The sequence below is a fragment of the Synchiropus splendidus genome, chromosome 3 (assembly GCF_027744825.2).
Source record: "Synchiropus splendidus isolate RoL2022-P1 chromosome 3, RoL_Sspl_1.0, whole genome shotgun sequence".
NCBI classification, from domain to species: Eukaryota; Metazoa; Chordata; class Actinopteri; order Syngnathiformes; family Callionymidae; genus Synchiropus; species Synchiropus splendidus.
In genome coordinates, this window is record NC_071336.1 from 480,825 (window position 1) to 501,994 (window position 21,170).

The following is a 21,170-nucleotide window of genomic DNA, read 5'->3' on the forward strand; positions in this document are numbered from 1 at the left end:
AAGGGTCTTTCTAGTAGTTGCACATCAAATCTAAACTGTCTGAAGTGTTTTTCCAAAGTTATTAACACTTTTATGTTTGGCGTTCCGAAACCCACCTTATCTCAGGCTGAAAAGCGTTTTTGTGCATTGTGCCATAACTTTTCAGGGAAGCTTCAGAACATGAAATTTTAACCTCCCACTATAGCAGAAAGGGTCTTTCTAGTAGTTGCACATCAAATCTAAACTGTCTGAAGTGTTTTTCCAAAGTTATTAACACTTTTATGTTTGGCGTTCCGAAACCCACCTTATCTCAGGCTGAAAAGCGTTTTTGTGCATTGTGCCATAACTTTTCAGGGAAGCTTCAGAACATGAAATTTTAACCTCCCACTATAGCAGAAAGGGTCTTTCTAGTAGTTGCACATCAAATCTAAACTGTCTGAAGTGTTTTTCCAAAGTTATCAACACTTTTATGTTTGGCGTTCCGAAACCCACCTTATCTCAGGCTGAAAAGCGTTTTTACGCATTGTGCCATAACTTTTCAGGGAAGCTTCAGAACATGAAATTTTAACCTCTCACTATAGCAGAAAGGGTCTTTCTAGTAGGTGCACATCAAATCTAAGCTCTCTGAAGTGTTTTTCGAAAGTTATCAACACTTTTATGTTTGGCGTTCCGAAACCCACCTTATCTCAGGCTGAAAAGCGTTTTTGTGCATTGTGCCATAACTTTTCAGGGAAGCTTCAGAACATGAAATTTTAACCTCCCACTATAGCAGAAAGGGTCTTTCTAGTAGTTGCACATCAAATCTAAGCTGTCTGAAGTGTTTTTCAAAAGTTATCAACACTTTTATGTTTGGCGTTCCGAAACCCACCTTATCTCAGGCTGAAAAGCGTTTTTGTGCATTGTGCCATAACTTTTCAGGAAAGCTTCAGAACATGAAATTTTAACCTCCCACTATAGCAGAAAGGGTCTTTCTAGTAGGTGCACATCAAATCTAAGCTGTCTGAAGTGTTTTTCGAAAGTTATCAACAATTTTATGTTTGGCGTTCCGAAACCCACCTTATCTCAGGCTGAAAAGCGTTTTTGTGCATTGTGCCATAACTTTTCAGGGAAGCTTCAGAACATGAAATTTTAACCTCCCACTATAGCAGAAAGGGTCTTTCTAGTAGTTGCACATCAAATCTAAACTGTCTGAAGTGTTTTTCCAATGTTATTAACACTTTTATGTTTGGCGTTCCGAAACCCACCTTATCTCAGGCTGAAAAGCGTTTTTGTGCATTGTGCCATAACTTTTCAGGGAAGCTTCAGAACATGAAATTTTAACCTCCCACTATAGCAGAAAGGGTCTTTCTAGTAGTTGCACATCAAATCTAAACTGTCTGAAGTGTTTTTCCAAAGTTATTAACACTTTTATGTTTGGCGTTCCGAAACCCACCTTATCTCAGGCTGAAAAGCGTATTTGTGCATTGTGCCATAACTTTTCAGGGAAGCTTCAGAACATGAAATTTTAACCTCCCACTATAGCAGAAAGGGTCTTTCTAGTAGTTGCACATCAAATCTAAACTGTCTGAAGTGTTTTTCCAAAGTTATCAACACTTTTATGTTTGGCGTTCCGAAACCCACCTTATCTCAGGCTGAAAAGCGTTTTTACGCATTGTGCCATAACTTTTCAGGGAAGCTTCAGAACATGAAATTTTAACCTCCCACTATAGCAGAAAGGGTCTTTCTAGTAGGTGCACATCAAATCTAAGCTGTCTGAAGTGTTTTTCGAAAGTTATCAACACTTTTATGTTTGGCGTTCCGAAACCCACCTTATCTCAGGCTGAAAAGCGTTTTTGTGCATTGTGCCATAACTTTTCAGGGAAGCTTTAGAACATGAAATTTTAACCTCCCACTATAGCAGAAAGGGTCTTTCTAGTAGTTGCACATCAAATCTAAGCTGTCTGAAGTGTTTTTCAAAAGTTATCAACACTTTTATGTTTGGCGTTCCGAAACCCACCTTATCTCAGGCTGAAAAGCGTTTTTGTGCATTGTGCCATAACTTTTCAGGAAAGCTTCAGAACATGAAATTTTAACCTCCCACTATAGCAGAAAGGGTCTTTCTAGTAGGTGCACATCAAATCTAAGCTCTCTGAAGTGTTTTTCGAAAGTTATCAACACTTTTATGTTTGGCGTTCCGAAACCCACCTTATCTCAGGCTGAAAAGCGTTTTTGTGCATTGTGCCATAACTTTTCAGGGAAGCTTCAGAACATGAAATTTTAACCTCCCACTATAGCAGAAAGGGTCTTTCTAGTAGTTGCACATCAAATCTAAACTGTCTGAAGTGTTTTTCCAAAGTTATTAACACTTTTATGTTTGGCGTTCCGAAACCCACCTTATCTCAGGCTGAAAAGCGTTTTTGTGCATTGTGCCATAACTTTTCAGGGAAGCTTCAGAACATGAAATTTTAACCTCCCACTATAGCAGAAAGGGTCTTTCTAGTAGTTGCACATCAAATCTAAACTGTCTGAAGTGTTTTTCCAAAGTTATTAACACTTTTATGTTTGGCGTTCCGAAACCCACCTTATCTCAGGCTGAAAAGCGTTTTTGTGCATTGTGCCATAACTTTTCAGGGAAGCTTCAGAACATGAAATTTTAACCTCCCACTATAGCAGAAAGGGTCTTTCTAGTAGTTGCACATCAAATCTAAACTGTCTGAAGTGTTTTTCCAAAGTTATTAACACTTTTATGTTTGGCGTTCCGAAACCCACCTTATCTCAGGCTGAAAAGCGTTTTTGTGCATTGTGCCATAACTTTTCAGGGAAGCTTCAGAACATGAAATTTTAACCTCCCACTATAGCAGAAAGGGTCTTTCTAGTAGGTGCACATCAAATCTAAGCTGTCTGAAGTGTTTTTCGAAAGTTATCAACAATTTTATGTTTGGCGTTCCGAAACCCACCTTATCTCAGGCTGAAAAGCGTTTTTGTGCATTGTGCCATAACTTTTCAGGGAAGCTTCAGAACATGAAATTTTAACCTCCCACTATAGCAGAAAGGGTCTTTCTAGTAGTTGCACATCAAATCTAAGCTGTCTGAAGTGTTTTTCAAAAGTTATCAACACTTTTATGTTTGGCGTTCCGAAACCCACCTTATCTCAGGCTGAAAAGCGTTTTTGTGCATTGTGCCATAACTTTTCAGGAAAGCTTCAGAACATGAAATTTTAACCTCCCACTATAGCAGAAAGGGTCTTTCTAGTAGGTGCACATCAAATCTAAACTGTCTGAAGTGTTTTTCCAAAGTTATCAACACTTTTATGTTTGGCGGTCCGAAACCCACCTTATCTCAGGCTGAAAAGCGTTTTTACGCATTGTGCCATAACTTTTCAGGGAAGCTTCAGAACATGAAATTTTAACCTCCCACTATAGCAGAAAGGGTCTTTCTAGTAGGTGCACATCAAATCTAAGCTGTCTGAAGTGTTTTTCGAAAGTTATCAACACTTTTATGTTTGGCGTTCCGAAACCCACCTTATCTCAGGCTGAAAAGCGTTTTTGTCCATTGTGCCATAACTTTTCAGGGAAGCTTCAGAACATGAAATTTTAACCTCCCACTATAGCAGAAAGGGTCTTTCTAGTAGTTGCACATCAAATCTAAGCTGTCTGAAGTGTTTTTCAAAAGTTATCAACACTTTTATGTTTGGCGTTCCGAAACCCACCTTATCTCAGGCTGAAAAGCGTTTTTGTGCATTGTGCCATAACTTTTCAGGAAAGCTTCAGAACATGAAATTTTAACCTCCCACTATAGCAGAAAGGGTCTTTCTAGTAGGTGCACATCAAATCTAAGCTCTCTGAAGTGTTTTTCGAAAGTTATCAACACTTTTATGTTTGGCGTTCCGAAACCCACCTTATCTCAGGCTGAAAAGCGTTTTTGTGCATTGTGCCATAACTTTTCAGGGAAGCTTCAGAACATGAAATTTTAACCTCCCACTATAGCAGAAAGGGTCTTTCTAGTAGTTGCACATCAAATCTAAACTGTCTGAAGTGTTTTTCCAAAGTTATTAACACTTTTATGTTTGGCGTTCCGAAACCCACCTTATCTCAGGCTGAAAAGCGTTTTTGTGCATTGTGCCATAACTTTTCAGGGAAGCTTCAGAACATGAAATTTTAACCTCCCACTATAGCAGAAAGGGTCTTTCTAGTAGTTGCACATCAAATCTAAACTGTCTGAAGTGTTTTTCCAAAGTTATCAACACTTTTATGTTTGGCGTTCCGAAACCCACCTTATCTCAGGCTGAAAAGCGTTTTTACGCATTGTGCCATAACTTTTCAGGGAAGCTTCAGAACATGAAATTTTAACCTCCCACTATAGCAGAAAGGGTCTTTCTAGTAGTTGCACATCAAATCTAAACTGTCTGAAGTGTTTTTCCAAAGTTATTAACACTTTTATGTTTGGCGTTCCGAAACCCACCTTATCTCAGGCTGAAAAGCGTTTTTGTGCATTGTGCCATAACTTTTCAGGGAAGCTTCAGAACATGAAATTTTAACCTCCCACTATAGCAGAAAGGGTCTTTCTAGTAGTTGCACATCAAATCTAAACTGTCTGAAGTGTTTTTCCAAAGTTATTAACACTTTTATGTTTGGCGTTCCGAAACCCACCTTATCTCAGGCTGAAAAGCGTTTTTGTGCATTGTGCCATAACTTTTCAGGGAAGCTTCAGAACATGAAATTTTAACCTCCCACTATAGCAGAAAGGGTCTTTCTAGTAGTTGCACATCAAATCTAAACTGTCTGAAGTGTTTTTCCAAAGTTATCAACACTTTTATGTTTGGCGTTCCGAAACCCACCTTATCTCAGGCTGAAAAGCGTTTTTACGCATTGTGCCATAACTTTTCAGGGAAGCTTCAGAACATGAAATTTTAACCTCTCACTATAGCAGAAAGGGTCTTTCTAGTAGGTGCACATCAAATCTAAGCTCTCTGAAGTGTTTTTCGAAAGTTATCAACACTTTTATGTTTGGCGTTCCGAAACCCACCTTATCTCAGGCTGAAAAGCGTTTTTGTGCATTGTGCCATAACTTTTCAGGGAAGCTTCAGAACATGAAATTTTAACCTCCCACTATAGCAGAAAGGGTCTTTCTAGTAGTTGCACATCAAATCTAAGCTGTCTGAAGTGTTTTTCAAAAGTTATCAACACTTTTATGTTTGGCGTTCCGAAACCCACCTTATCTCAGGCTGAAAAGCGTTTTTGTGCATTGTGCCATAACTTTTCAGGAAAGCTTCAGAACATGAAATTTTAACCTCCCACTATAGCAGAAAGGGTCTTTCTAGTAGGTGCACATCAAATCTAAGCTGTCTGAAGTGTTTTTCGAAAGTTATCAACAATTTTATGTTTGGCGTTCCGAAACCCACCTTATCTCAGGCTGAAAAGCGTTTTTGTGCATTGTGCCATAACTTTTCAGGGAAGCTTCAGAACATGAAATTTTAACCTCCCACTATAGCAGAAAGGGTCTTTCTAGTAGTTGCACATCAAATCTAAACTGTCTGAAGTGTTTTTCCAATGTTATTAACACTTTTATGTTTGGCGTTCCGAAACCCACCTTATCTCAGGCTGAAAAGCGTTTTTGTGCATTGTGCCATAACTTTTCAGGGAAGCTTCAGAACATGAAATTTTAACCTCCCACTATAGCAGAAAGGGTCTTTCTAGTAGTTGCACATCAAATCTAAACTGTCTGAAGTGTTTTTCCAAAGTTATTAACACTTTTATGTTTGGCGTTCCGAAACCCACCTTATCTCAGGCTGAAAAGCGTATTTGTGCATTGTGCCATAACTTTTCAGGGAAGCTTCAGAACATGAAATTTTAACCTCCCACTATAGCAGAAAGGGTCTTTCTAGTAGTTGCACATCAAATCTAAACTGTCTGAAGTGTTTTTCCAAAGTTATCAACACTTTTATGTTTGGCGTTCCGAAACCCACCTTATCTCAGGCTGAAAAGCGTTTTTACGCATTGTGCCATAACTTTTCAGGGAAGCTTCAGAACATGAAATTTTAACCTCCCACTATAGCAGAAAGGGTCTTTCTAGTAGGTGCACATCAAATCTAAGCTGTCTGAAGTGTTTTTCGAAAGTTATCAACACTTTTATGTTTGGCGTTCCGAAACCCACCTTATCTCAGGCTGAAAAGCGTTTTTGTGCATTGTGCCATAACTTTTCAGGGAAGCTTTAGAACATGAAATTTTAACCTCCCACTATAGCAGAAAGGGTCTTTCTAGTAGTTGCACATCAAATCTAAGCTGTCTGAAGTGTTTTTCAAAAGTTATCAACACTTTTATGTTTGGCGTTCCGAAACCCACCTTATCTCAGGCTGAAAAGCGTTTTTGTGCATTGTGCCATAACTTTTCAGGAAAGCTTCAGAACATGAAATTTTAACCTCCCACTATAGCAGAAAGGGTCTTTCTAGTAGGTGCACATCAAATCTAAGCTCTCTGAAGTGTTTTTCGAAAGTTATCAACACTTTTATGTTTGGCGTTCCGAAACCCACCTTATCTCAGGCTGAAAAGCGTTTTTGTGCATTGTGCCATAACTTTTCAGGGAAGCTTCAGAACATGAAATTTTAACCTCCCACTATAGCAGAAAGGGTCTTTCTAGTAGTTGCACATCAAATCTAAACTGTCTGAAGTGTTTTTCCAAAGTTATTAACACTTTTATGTTTGGCGTTCCGAAACCCACCTTATCTCAGGCTGAAAAGCGTTTTTGTGCATTGTGCCATAACTTTTCAGGGAAGCTTCAGAACATGAAATTTTAACCTCCCACTATAGCAGAAAGGGTCTTTCTAGTAGTTGCACATCAAATCTAAACTGTCTGAAGTGTTTTTCCAAAGTTATTAACACTTTTATGTTTGGCGTTCCGAAACCCACCTTATCTCAGGCTGAAAAGCGTTTTTGTGCATTGTGCCATAACTTTTCAGGGAAGCTTCAGAACATGAAATTTTAACCTCCCACTATAGCAGAAAGGGTCTTTCTAGTAGTTGCACATCAAATCTAAACTGTCTGAAGTGTTTTTCCAAAGTTATTAACACTTTTATGTTTGGCGTTCCGAAACCCACCTTATCTCAGGCTGAAAAGCGTTTTTGTGCATTGTGCCATAACTTTTCAGGGAAGCTTCAGAACATGAAATTTTAACCTCCCACTATAGCAGAAAGGGTCTTTCTAGTAGGTGCACATCAAATCTAAGCTGTCTGAAGTGTTTTTCGAAAGTTATCAACAATTTTATGTTTGGCGTTCCGAAACCCACCTTATCTCAGGCTGAAAAGCGTTTTTGTGCATTGTGCCATAACTTTTCAGGGAAGCTTCAGAACATGAAATTTTAACCTCCCACTATAGCAGAAAGGGTCTTTCTAGTAGTTGCACATCAAATCTAAGCTGTCTGAAGTGTTTTTCAAAAGTTATCAACACTTTTATGTTTGGCGTTCCGAAACCCACCTTATCTCAGGCTGAAAAGCGTTTTTGTGCATTGTGCCATAACTTTTCAGGAAAGCTTCAGAACATGAAATTTTAACCTCCCACTATAGCAGAAAGGGTCTTTCTAGTAGGTGCACATCAAATCTAAACTGTCTGAAGTGTTTTTCCAAAGTTATCAACACTTTTATGTTTGGCGGTCCGAAACCCACCTTATCTCAGGCTGAAAAGCGTTTTTACGCATTGTGCCATAACTTTTCAGGGAAGCTTCAGAACATGAAATTTTAACCTCCCACTATAGCAGAAAGGGTCTTTCTAGTAGGTGCACATCAAATCTAAGCTGTCTGAAGTGTTTTTCGAAAGTTATCAACACTTTTATGTTTGGCGTTCCGAAACCCACCTTATCTCAGGCTGAAAAGCGTTTTTGTGCATTGTGCCATAACTATTCAGGGAAGCTTCAGAACATGAAATTTTAACCTCCCACTATAGCAGAAAGGGTCTTTCTAGTAGTTGCACATCAAATCTAAGCTGTCTGAAGTGTTTTTCAAAAGTTATCAACACTTTTATGTTTGGCGTTCCGAAACCCACCTTATCTCAGGCTGAAAAGCGTTTTTGTGCATTGTGCCATAACTTTTCAGGGAAGCTTTAGAACATGAAATTTTAACCTCCCACTATAGCAGAAAGGGTCTTTCTAGTAGTTGCACATCAAATCTAAGCTGTCTGAAGTGTTTTTCAAAAGTTATCAACACTTTTATGTTTGGCGTTCCGAAACCCACCTTATCTCAGGCTGAAAAGCGTTTTTGTGCATTGTGCCATAACTTTTCAGGAAAGCTTCAGAACATGAAATTTTAACCTCCCACTATAGCAGAAAGGGTCTTTCTAGTAGGTGCACATCAAATCTAAGCTCTCTGAAGTGTTTTTCGAAAGTTATCAACACTTTTATGTTTGGCGTTCCGAAACCCACCTTATCTCAGGCTGAAAAGCGTTTTTGTGCATTGTGCCATAACTTTTCAGGGAAGCTTCAGAACATGAAATTTTAACCTCCCACTATAGCAGAAAGGGTCTTTCTAGTAGTTGCACATCAAATCTAAACTGTCTGAAGTGTTTTTCCAAAGTTATTAACACTTTTATGTTTGGCGTTCCGAAACCCACCTTATCTCAGGCTGAAAAGCGTTTTTGTGCATTGTGCCATAACTTTTCAGGGAAGCTTCAGAACATGAAATTTTAACCTCCCACTATAGCAGAAAGGGTCTTTCTAGTAGTTGCACATCAAATCTAAACTGTCTGAAGTGTTTTTCCAAAGTTATTAACACTTTTATGTTTGGCGTTCCGAAACCCACCTTATCTCAGGCTGAAAAGCGTTTTTGTGCATTGTGCCATAACTTTTCAGGGAAGCTTCAGAACATGAAATTTTAACCTCCCACTATAGCAGAAAGGGTCTTTCTAGTAGTTGCACATCAAATCTAAACTGTCTGAAGTGTTTTTCCAAAGTTATCAACACTTTTATGTTTGGCGTTCCGAAACCCACCTTATCTCAGGCTGAAAAGCGTTTTTACGCATTGTGCCATAACTTTTCAGGGAAGCTTCAGAACATGAAATTTTAACCTCCCACTATAGCAGAAAGGGTCTTTCTAGTAGGTGCACATCAAATCTAAGCTGTCTGAAGTGTTTTTCGAAAGTTATCAACACTTTTATGTTTGGCGTTCCGAAACCCACCTTATCTCAGGCTGAAAAGCGTTTTTGTGCATTGTGCCATAACTTTTCAGGGAAGCTTTAGAACATGAAATTTTAACCTCCCACTATAGCAGAAAGGGTCTTTCTAGTAGTTGCACATCAAATCTAAGCTGTCTGAAGTGTTTTTCAAAAGTTATCAACACTTTTATGTTTGGCGTTCCGAAACCCACCTTATCTCAGGCTGAAAAGCGTTTTTGTGCATTGTGCCATAACTTTTCAGGAAAGCTTCAGAACATGAAATTTTAACCTCCCACTATAGCAGAAAGGGTCTTTCTAGTAGGTGCACATCAAATCTAAGCTCTCTGAAGTGTTTTTCGAAAGTTATCAACACTTTTATGTTTGGCGTTCCGAAACCCACCTTATCTCAGGCTGAAAAGCGTTTTTGTGCATTGTGCCATAACTTTTCAGGGAAGCTTCAGAACATGAAATTTTAACCTCCCACTATAGCAGAAAGGGTCTTTCTAGTAGTTGCACATCAAATCTAAACTGTCTGAAGTGTTTTTCCAAAGTTATTAACACTTTTATGTTTGGCGTTCCGAAACCCACCTTATCTCAGGCTGAAAAGCGTTTTTGTGCATTGTGCCATAACTTTTCAGGGAAGCTTCAGAACATGAAATTTTAACCTCCCACTATAGCAGAAAGGGTCTTTCTAGTAGTTGCACATCAAATCTAAACTGTCTGAAGTGTTTTTCCAAAGTTATTAACACTTTTATGTTTGGCGTTCCGAAACCCACCTTATCTCAGGCTGAAAAGCGTTTTTGTGCATTGTGCCATAACTTTTCAGGGAAGCTTCAGAACATGAAATTTTAACCTCCCACTATAGCAGAAAGGGTCTTTCTAGTAGTTGCACATCAAATCTAAACTGTCTGAAGTGTTTTTCCAAAGTTATCAACACTTTTATGTTTGGCGTTCCGAAACCCACCTTATCTCAGGCTGAAAAGCGTTTTTACGCATTGTGCCATAACTTTTCAGGGAAGCTTCAGAACATGAAATTTTAACCTCCCACTATAGCAGAAAGGGTCTTTCTAGTAGGTGCACATCAAATCTAAGCTGTCTGAAGTGTTTTTCGAAAGTTATCAACAATTTTATGTTTGGCGTTCCGAAACCCACCTTATCTCAGGCTGAAAAGCGTTTTTGTGCATTGTGCCATAACTTTTCAGGGAAGCTTCAGAACATGAAATTTTAACCTCCCACTATAGCAGAAAGGGTCTTTCTAGTAGTTGCACATCAAATCTAAGCTGTCTGAAGTGTTTTTCAAAAGTTATCAACACTTTTATGTTTGGCGTTCCGAAACCCACCTTATCTCAGGCTGAAAAGCGTTTTTGTGCATTGTGCCATAACTTTTCAGGAAAGCTTCAGAACATGAAATTTTAACCTCCCACTATAGCAGAAAGGGTCTTTCTAGTAGGTGCACATCAAATCTAAACTGTCTGAAGTGTTTTTCCAAAGTTATCAACACTTTTATGTTTGGCGGTCCGAAACCCACCTTATCTCAGGCTGAAAAGCGTTTTTACGCATTGTGCCATAACTTTTCAGGGAAGCTTCAGAACATGAAATTTTAACCTCCCACTATAGCAGAAAGGGTCTTTCTAGTAGGTGCACATCAAATCTAAGCTGTCTGAAGTGTTTTTCGAAAGTTATCAACACTTTTATGTTTGGCGTTCCGAAACCCACCTTATCTCAGGCTGAAAAGCGTTTTTGTGCATTGTGCCATAACTTTTCAGGGAAGCTTCAGAACATGAAATTTTAACCTCCCACTATAGCAGAAAGGGTCTTTCTAGTAGTTGCACATCAAATCTAAGCTGTCTGAAGTGTTTTTCAAAAGTTATCAACACTTTTATGTTTGGCGTTCCGAAACCCACCTTATCTCAGGCTGAAAAGCGTTTTTGTGCATTGTGCCATAACTTTTCAGGAAAGCTTCAGAACATGAAATTTTAACCTCCCACTATAGCAGAAAGGGTCTTTCTAGTAGTTGCACATCAAATCTAAACTGTCTGAAGTGTTTTTCCAAAGTTATCAACACTTTTATGTTTGGCGTTCCGAAACCCACCTTATCTCAGGCTGAAAAGCGTTTTTGTGCATTGTGCCATAACTTTTCAGGGAAGCTTCAGAACATGAAATTTTAACCTCCCACTATAGCAGAAAGGGTCTTTCTAGTAGTTGCACATCAAATCTAAGCTGTCTGAAGTGTTTTTCAAAAGTTATCAACACTTTTATGTTTGGCGTTCCGAAACCCACCTTATCTCAGGCTGAAAAGCGTTTTTGTGCATTGTGCCATAACTTTTCAGGAAAGCTTCAGAACATGAAATTTTAACCTCCCACTATAGCAGAAACGGTCTTTCCAGTAGTTGCACATCAAATCTAAGCTCTCTGAAGTGTTTTTCGAAAGTTATCAACACTTTTATGTTTGGCGTTCCGAAACCCACCTTATCTCAGGCTGAAAAGCGTTTTTGTGCATTGTGCCATAACTTTTCAGGGAAGCTTCAGAACATGAAATTTTAACCTCCCACTATAGCAGAAAGGGTCTTTCTAGTAGTTGCACATCAAATCTAAACTGTCTGAAGTGTTTTTCCAAAGTTATCAACACTTTTATGTTTGGCGTTCCGAAACCCACCTTATCTCAGGCTGAAAAGCGTTTTTACGCATTGTGCCATAACTTTTCAGGGAAGCTTCAGAACATGAAATTTTAACCTCCCACTATAGCAGAAAGGGTCTTTCTAGTAGGTGCACATCAAATCTAAGCTGTCTGAAGTGTTTTTCGAAAGTTATCAACAATTTTATGTTTGGCGTTCCGAAACCCACCTTATCTCAGGCTGAAAAGCGTTTTTGTGCATTGTGCCATAACTTTTCAGGGAAGCTTCAGAACATGAAATTTTAACCTCCCACTATAGCAGAAAGGGTCTTTCTAGTAGTTGCACATCAAATCTAAACTGTCTGAAGTGTTTTTCCAAAGTTATTAACACTTTTATGTTTGGCGTTCCGAAACCCACCTTATCTCAGGCTGAAAAGCGTTTTTGTGCATTGTGCCATAACTTTTCAGGGAAGCTTCAGAACATGAAATTTTAACCTCCCACTATAGCAGAAAGGGTCTTTCTAGTAGTTGCACATCAAATCTAAACTGTCTGAAGTGTTTTTCCAAAGTTATCAACACTTTTATGTTTGGCGTTCCGAAACCCACCTTATCTCAGGCTGAAAAGCGTTTTTACGCATTGTGCCATAACTTTTCAGGGAAGCTTCAGAACATGAAATTTTAACCTCCCACTATAGCAGAAAGGGTCTTTCTAGTAGGTGCACATCAAATCTAAGCTGTCTGAAGTGTTTTTCGAAAGTTATCAACACTTTTATGTTTGGCGTTCCGAAACCCACCTTATCTCAGGCTGAAAAGCGTTTTTGTGCATTGTGCCATAACTTTTCAGGGAAGCTTCAGAACATGAAATTTTAACCTCCCACTATAGCAGAAAGGGTCTTTCTAGTAGTTGCACATCAAATCTAAACTGTCTGAAGTGTTTTTCCAAAGTTATTAACACTTTTATGTTTGGCGTTCCGAAACCCACCTTATCTCAGGCTGAAAAGCGTTTTTGTGCATTGTGCCATAACTTTTCAGGGAAGCTTCAGAACATGAAATTTTAACCTCCCACTATAGCAGAAAGGGTCTTTCTAGTAGTTGCATATCAAATCTAAACTGTCTGAAGTGTTTTTCCAAAGTTATCAACACTTTTATGTTTGGCGTTCCGAAACCCACCTTATCTCAGGCTGAAAAGCGTTTTTACGCATTGTGCCATAACTTTTCAGGGAAGCTTCAGAACATGAAATTTTAACTTCCCACTATAGCAGAAAGGGTCTTTCTAGTAGGTGCACATCAAATCTAAGCTGTCTGAAGTGTTTTTCGAAAGTTATCAACACTTTTATGTTTGGCGTTCCGAAACCCACCTTATCTCAGGCTGAAAAGCGTTTTTGTGCATTGTGCCATAACTTTTCAGGGAAGCTTCAGAACATGAAATTTTAACCTCCCACTATAGCAGAAAGGGTCTTTCTAGTAGGTGCACATCAAATCTAAGCTGTCTGAAGTGTTTTTCAAAAGTTATCAACACTTTTATGTTTGGCGTTCCGAAACCCACCTTATCTCAGGCTGAAAAGCGTTTTTGTGCATTGTGCCATAACTTTTCAGGAAAGCTTCAGAACATGAAATTTTAACCTCCCACTATAGCAGAAAGGGTCTTTCTAGTAGGTGCACATCAAATCTAAACTGTCTGAAGTGTTTTTCCAAAGTTATTAACACTTTTATGTTTGGCGTTCCGAAACCCACCTTATCTCAGGCTGAAAAGCGTTTTTGTGCATTGTGCCATAACTTTTCAGGGAAGCTTCAGAACATGAAATTTTAACCTCCCACTATAGCAGAAAGGGTCTTTCTAGTAGTTGCACATCAAATCTAAACTGTCTGAAGTGTTTTTCCAAAGTTATTAACACTTTTATGTTTGGCGTTCCGAAACCCACCTTATCTCAGGCTGAAAAGCGTTTTTGTGCATTGTGCCATAACTTTTCAGGGAAGCTTCAGAACATGAAATTTTAACCTCCCACTATAGCAGAAAGGGTCTTTCTAGTAGTTGCACATCAAATCTAAACTGTCTGAAGTGTTTTTCCAAAGTTATTAACACTTTTATGTTTGGCGTTCCGAAACCCACCTTATCTCAGGCTGAAAAGCGTTTTTGTGCATTGTGCCATAACTTTTCAGGGAAGCTTCAGAACATGAAATTTTAACCTCCCCCTATAGCAGAAAGGGTCTTTCTAGTAGTTGCACATCAAATCTAAACTGTCTGAAGTGTTTTTCCAAAGTTATCAACACTTTTATGTTTGGCGTTCCGAAACCCACCTTATCTCAGGCTGAAAAGTGTTTTTACGCATTGTGCCATAACTTTTCAGGGAAGCTTCAGAACATGAAATTTTAACCTCCCACTATAGCAGAAAGGGTCTTTCTAGTAGGTGCACATCAAATCTAAGATGTCTGAAGTGTTTTTCGAAAGTTATCAACACTTTTATGTTTGGCGTTCCGAAACCCACCTTATCTCAGGCTGAAAAGCGTTTTTGTGCATTGTGCCATAACTTTTCAGGGAAGCTTCAGAACATGAAATTTTAACCTCCCACTATAGCAGAAAGGGTCTTTCTAGTAGTTGCACATCAAATCTAAGCTGTCTGAAGTGTTTTTCAAAAGTTATCAACACTTTTATGTTTGGCGTTCCGAAACCCACCTTATCTCAGGCTGAAAAGCGTTTTTGTGCATTGTGCCATAACTTTTCAGGGAAGCTTCAGAACATGAAATTTTAACCTCCCACTATAGCAGAAAGGGTCTTTCTAGTAGTTGCACATCAAATCTAAGCTGTCTGAAGTGTTTTTCAAAAGTTATCAACACTTTTATGTTTGGCGTTCCGAAACCCACCTTATCTCAGGCTGAAAAGCGTTTTTGTGCATTGTGCCATAACTTTTCAGGAAAGCTTCAGAACATGAAATTTTAACCTCCCACTATAGCAGAAAGGGTCTTTCTAGTAGTTGCACATTAAATCTAAACTGTCTGAAGTGTTTTTCCAAAGTTATCAAGACTTTTATGTTTGGCGTTCCGAAACCCACCTTATCTCAGGCTGAAAAGCGTTTTTACGCATTGTGCCATAACTTTTCAGGGAAGCTTCAGAACATGAAATTTTAACCTCCCACTATAGCAGAAAGGGTCTTTCTAGTAGGTGCACATCAAATCTAAGCTCTCTGAAGTGTTTTTCGAAAGTTATCAACACTTTTATGTTTGGCGTTCCGAAACCCACCTTATCTCAGGCTGAAAAGCGTTTTTGTGCATTGTGCCATAACTTTTCAGGAAAGCTTCAGAACATGAAATTTTAACCTCCCACTATAGCAGAAAGGGTCTTTCTAGTAGTTGCACATCAAATCTAAACTGTCTGAAGTGTTTTTCCAAAGTTATCAACACTTTTATGTTTGGCGTTCCGAAACCCACCTTATCTCAGGCTGAAAAGCGTTTTTACGCATTGTGCCATAACTTTTCAGGAAAGCTTCAGAACATGAAATTTTAACCTCCCACTATAGCAGAAAGGGTCTTTCTAGTAGGTGCACATCAAATCTAAACTGTCTGAAGTGTTTTTCCAAAGTTATTAACACTTTTATGTTTGGAGTTCCGAAACCCACCTTATCTCAGGCTGAAAAGCGTTTTTGTGCATTGTGCCATAACTTTTCAGGGAAGCTTCAGAACATGAAATTTTAACCTCCCACTATAGCAGAAAGGGTCTTTCTAGTAGTTGCACATCAAATCTAAACTGTCTGAAGTGTTTTTCCAAAGTTATTAACACTTTTATGTTTGGCGTTCCGAAACCCACCTTATCTCAGGCTGAAAAGCGTTTTTGTGCATTGTGCCATAACTTTTCAGGGAAGCTTCAGAACATGAAATTTTAACCTCCCACTATAGCAGAAAGGGTCTTTCTAGTAGTTGCACATCAAATCTAAACTGTCTGAAGTGTTTTTCCAAAGTTATTAACACTTTTATGTTTGGCGTTCCGAAACCCACCTTATCTCAGGCTGAAAAGCGTTTTTGTGCATTGTGCCATAACTTTTCAGGGAAGCTTCAGAACATGAAATTTTAACCTCCCACTATAGCAGAAAGGGTCTTTCTAGTAGTTGCACATCAAATCTAAACTGTCTGAAGTGTTTTTCCAAAGTTATTAACACTTTTATGTTTGGCGTTCCGAAACCCACCTTATCTCAGGCTGAAAAGCGTTTTTGTGCATTGTGCCATAACTTTTCAGGGAAGCTTCAGAACATGAAATTTTAACCTCCCACTATAGCAGAAAGGGTCTTTCTAGTAGGTGCACATCAAATCTAAACTGTCTGAAGTGTTTTTCCAAAGTTATCAACACTTTTATGTTTGGCGTTCCGAAACCCACCTTATCTCAGGCTGAAAAGCGTTTTTACGCATTGTGCCATAACTTTTCAGGGAAGCTTCAGAACATGAAATTTTAACCTCCCACTATAGCAGAAAGGGTCTTTCTAGTAGGTGCACATCAAATCTAAGCTGTCTGAAGTGTTTTTCGAAAGTTATCAACACTTTTATGTTTGGCGTTCCGAAACCCACCTTATCTCAGGCTGAAAAGCGTTTTTGTGCATTGTGCCATAACTTTTCAGGGAAGCTTCAGAACATGAAATTTTAACCTCCCACTATAGCAGAAAGGGTCTTTCTAGTAGTTGCACATCAAATCTAAGCTGTCTGAAGTGTTTTTCCAAAGTTATCAACACTTTTATGTTTGGCGTTCCGAAACCCACCTTATCTCAGGCTGAAAAGCGTTTTTGTGCATTGTGCCATAACTTTTCAGGGAAGCTTCAGAACATGAAATTTTAACCTCCCACTATAGCAGAAAGGGTCTTTCTAGTAGTTGCACATCAAATCTAAACTGTCTGAAGTGTTTTTCCAAAGTTATTAACACTTTTATGTTTGGCGTTCCGAAACCCACCTTATCTCAGGCTGAAAAGCGTTTTTGTGCATTGTGCCATAACTTTTCAGGGAAGCTTCAGAACATGAAATTTTAACCTCCCACTATAGCAGAAAGGGTCTTTCTAGTAGTTGCACATCAAATCTAAACTGTCTGAAGTGTTTTTCCAAAGTTATCAACACTTTTATGTTTGGCGTTCCGAAACCCACCTTATCTCAGGCTGAAAAGCGTTTTTACGCATTGTGCCATAACTTTTCAGGGAAGCTTCAGAACATGAAATTTTAACCTCCCACTATAGCAGAAAGGGTCTTTCTAGTAGGTGCACATCAAATCTAAGCTGTCTGAAGTGTTTTTCGAAAGTTATCAACACTTTTATGTTTGGCGTTCCGAAACCCACCTTATCTCAGGCTGAAAAGCGTTTTTGTGCATTGTGCCATAACTTTTCAGGGAAGTTTCAGAACATGAAATTTTAACCTTCCACTATAGCAGAAAGGGTCTTTCTAGTAGTTGCACATCAAATCTAAGCTGTCTGAAGTGTTTTTCAAAAGTTATCAACACTTTTATGTTTGGCGTTCCGAAACCCACCTTATCTCAGGCTGAAAAGCGTTTTTGTGCATTGTGCCATAACTTTTCAGGAAAGCTTCAGAACATGAAATTTTAACCTCCCACTATAGCAGAAAGGGTCTTTCTAGTAGGTGCACATCAAATCTAAGCTCTCTGAAGTGTTTTTCGAAAGTTATCAACACTTTTATGTTTGGCGTTCCGAAACCCACCTTATCTCAGGCTGAAAAGCGTTTTTGTGCATTGTGCCATAACTTTTCAGGGAAGCTTCAGAACATGAAATTTTAACCTCCCACTATAGCAGAAAGGGTCTTTCTAGTAGTTGCACATCAAATCTAAACTGTCTGAAGTGTTTTTCCAAAGTTATTAACACTTTTATGTTTGGAGTTCCGAAACCCACCTTATCTCAGGCTGAAAAGCGTTTTTGTGCATTGTGCCATAACTTTTCAGGGAAGCTTCAGAACATGAAATTTTAACCTCCCACTATAGCAGAAAGGGTCTTTCTAGTAGTTGCACATCAAATCTAAACTGTCTGAAGTGTTTTTCCAAAGTTATTAACACTTTTATGTTTGGCGTTCCGAAACCCACCTTATCTCAGGCTGAAAAGCGTTTTTGTGCATTGTGCCATAACTTTTCAGGGAAGCTTCAGAACATGAAATTTTAACCTCCCACTATAGCAGAAAGGGTCTTTCTAGTAGTTGCACATCAAATCTAAACTGTCTGAAGTGTTTTTCCAAAGTTATTAACACTTTTATGTTTGGCGTTCCGAAACCCACCTTATCTCAGGCTGAAAAGCGTTTTTGTGCATTGTGCCATAACTTTTCAGGGAAGCTTCAGAACATGAAATTTTAACCTCCCACTATAGCAGAAAGGGTCTTTCTAGTAGTTGCACATCAAATCTAAACTGTCTGAAGTGTTTTTCCAAAGTTATCAACACTTTTATGTTTGGCGTTCCAAAACCCACCTTATCTCAGGCTGAAAAGCGTTTTTACGCATTGTGCCATAACTTTTCAGGGAAGCTTCAGAACATGAAATTTTAACCTCCCACTATAGCAGAAAGGGTCTTTCTAGTAGGTGCACATCAAATCTAAGCTGTCTGAAGTATTTTTCGAAAGTTATCAACACTTTTATGTTTGGCGTTCCGAAACCCACCTTATCTCAGGCTGAAAAGCGTTTTTGTGCATTGTGCCATAACTTTTCAGGGAAGCTTCAGAACATGAAATTTTAACCTCCCACTATAGCAGAAAGGGTCTTTCTAGTAGTTGCACATCAAATCTAAGCTGTCTGAAGTGTTTTTCCAAAGTTATCAACACTTTTATGTTTGGCGTTCCGAAACCCACCTTATCTCAGGCTGAAAAGCGTTTTTGTGCATTGTGCCATAACTTTTCAGGGAAGCTTCAGAACATGAAATTTTAACCTCCCACTATAGCAGAAAGGGTCTTTCTAGTAGTTGCACATCAAATCTAAACTGTCTGAAGTGTTTTTCCAAAGTTATTAACACTTTTATGTTTGGCGTTCCGAAACCCACCTTATCTCAGGCTGAAAAGCGTTTTTGTGCATTGTGCCATAACTTTTCAGGGAAGCTTCAGAACATGAAATTTTAACCTCCCACTATAGCAGAAAGGGTCTTTCTAGTAGTTGCACATCAAATCTAAACTGTCTGAAGTGTTTTTCCAAAGTTATCAACACTTTTATGTTTGGCGTTCCGAAACCCACCTTATCTCAGGCTGAAAAGCGTTTTTACGCATTGTGCCATAACTTTTCAGGGAAGCTTCAGAACATGAAATTTTAACCTCCCACTATAGCAGAAAGGGTCTTTCTAGTAGGTGCACATCAAATCTAAGCTGTCTGAAGTGTTTTTCGAAAGTTATCAACACTTTTATGTTTGGCGTTCCGAAACCCACCTTATCTCAGGCTGAAAAGCGTTTTTGTGCATTGTGCCATAACTTTTCAGGGAAGTTTCAGAACATGAAATTTTAACCTTCCACTATAGCAGAAAGGGTCTTTCTAGTAGTTGCACATCAAATCTAAGCTGTCTGAAGTGTTTTTCAAAAGTTATCAACACTTTTATGTTTGGCGTTCCGAAACCCACCTTATCTCAGGCTGAAAAGCGTTTTTGTGCATTGTGCCATAACTTTTCAGGAAAGCTTCAGAACATGAAATTTTAACCTCCCACTATAGCAGAAAGGGTCTTTCTAGTAGGTGCACATCAAATCTAAGCTCTCTGAAGTGTTTTTCGAAAGTTATCAACACTTTTATGTTTGGCGTTCCGAAACCCACCTTATCTCAGGCTGAAAAGCGTTTTTGTGCATTGTGCCATAACTTTTCAGGGAAGCTTCAGAACATGAAATTTTAACCTCCCACTATAGCAGAAAGGGTCTTTCTAGTAGTTGCACATCAAATCTAAACTGTCTGAAGTGTTTTTCCAAAGTTATTAACACTTTTATGTTTGGAGTTCCGAAACCCACCTTATCTCAGGCTGAAAAGCGTTTTTGTGCATTGTGCCATAACTTTTCAGGGAAGCTTCAGAACATGAAATTTTAACCTCCCACTATAGCAGAAAGGGTCTTTCTAGTAGTTGCACATCAAATCTAAACTGTCTGAAGTGTTTTTCCAAAGTTATTAACACTTTTATGTTTGGCGTTCCGAAACCCACCTTATCTCAGGCTGAAAAGCGTTTTTGTGCATTGTGCCATAACTTTTCAGGGAAGCTTCAGAACATGAAATTTTAACCTCCCACTATAGCAGAAAGGGTCTTTCTAGTAGTTGCACATCAAATCTAAACTGTCTGAAGTGTTTTTCCAAAGTTATTAACACTTTTATGTTTGGCGTTCCAAAACCCACCTTATCTCAGGCTGAAAAGCGTTTTTGTGCATTGTGCCATAACTTTTCAGGGAAGCTTCAGAACATGAAATTTTAACCTCCCACTATAGCAGAAAGGGTCTTTCTAGTAGTTGCACATCAAATCTAAACTGTCTGAAGTGTTTTTCCAAAGTTATTAACACTTTTATGTTTGGCGTTCCGAAACCCACCTTATCTCAGGCTGAAAAGCGTTTTTGTGCATTGTGCCATAACTTTTCAGGGAAGCTTCAGAACATGAAATTTTAACCTCCCACTATAGCAGAAAGGGTCTTTCTAGTAGTTGCACATCAAATCTAAACTGTCTGAAGTGTTTTTCCAAAGTTATTAACACTTTTATGTTTGGCGTTCCGAAACCCACCTTATCTCAGGCTGAAAAGCGTTTTTGTGCATTGTGCCATAACTTTTCAGGGAAGCTTCAGAACATGAAATTTTAACCTCCCACTATAGCAGAAAGGGTCTTTCTAGTAGTTGCACATCAAATCTAAACTGTCTGAAGTGTTTTTCGAAAGTTATCAACACTTTTATGTTTGGCGTTCCGAAACCCACCTTATCTCAGGCTGAAAAGCGTTTTTACGCATTGTGCCATAACTTTTCAGGGAAGCTTCAGAACATGAAATTTTAACCTCCCACTATAGCAGAAAGGGTCTTTCTAGTAGGTGCACATCAAATCTAAGCTGTCTGAAGTGTTTTTCGAAAGTTATCAACACTTTTATGTTTGGCGTTCCGAAACCCACCTTATCTCAGGCTGAAAAGCGTTTTTGTGCATTGTGCCATAACTTTTCAGGGAAGCTTCAGAACATGAAATTTTAACCTCCCACTATAGCAGAAAGGGTCTTTCTAGTAGTTGCACATCAAATCTAAGCTGTCTGAAGTGTTTTTCCAAAGTTATCAACACTTTTATGTTTGGCGTTCCGAAACCCACCTTATCTCAGGCTGAAAAGCGTTTTTGTGCATTGTGCCATAACTTTTCAGGGAAGCTTCAGAACATGAAATTTTAACCTCCCACTATAGCAGAAAGGGTCTTTCTAGTAGTTGCACATCAAATCTAAACTGTCTGAAGTGTTTTTCCAAAGTTATTAACACTTTTATGTTTGGCGTTCCGAAACCCACCTTATCTCAGGCTGAAAAG